The sequence below is a fragment of the Mastomys coucha genome, unplaced genomic scaffold (assembly GCF_008632895.1).
Source record: "Mastomys coucha isolate ucsf_1 unplaced genomic scaffold, UCSF_Mcou_1 pScaffold1, whole genome shotgun sequence".
Taxonomy (NCBI): Eukaryota; Metazoa; Chordata; class Mammalia; order Rodentia; family Muridae; genus Mastomys; species Mastomys coucha.
The window spans coordinates 46934705-46934905 of NW_022196891.1; the positions used below are offsets into that span (position 1 = coordinate 46934705).

General features: G+C 49.8%; 1 protein-coding gene across 1 annotated transcript in view; it reads right to left on the minus strand.

Moving 5' to 3' along the window:
* Positions 1-201, minus strand: part of LOC116096638 (kinesin-like protein KIF14) — a 62445-nt gene that overhangs the window by 4168 nt on the left and 58076 nt on the right. The gene's annotated exons all lie outside the window — the stretch shown is intronic.

A 201-nucleotide genomic window follows, 5' to 3' on the forward strand; every position in this document is an offset into this window, starting at 1 on the left:
GCACCCAGCACCTCTAATCAGCATGAAGTAGTCTAAAGATGTCTACACCCCCTCTCTAACCTTCCTCTCTCTTCCATCTACTGTTGGCAGGTTGGAAGGAATTAGGGTGGAAGACCTCCCTATAGCTAGCACGGCTTGTGAGTCAGGTTAGTCATCTGCAGAGAGGCAGAGCATCCTGACTTAGAAGGTGCTGACATCTTC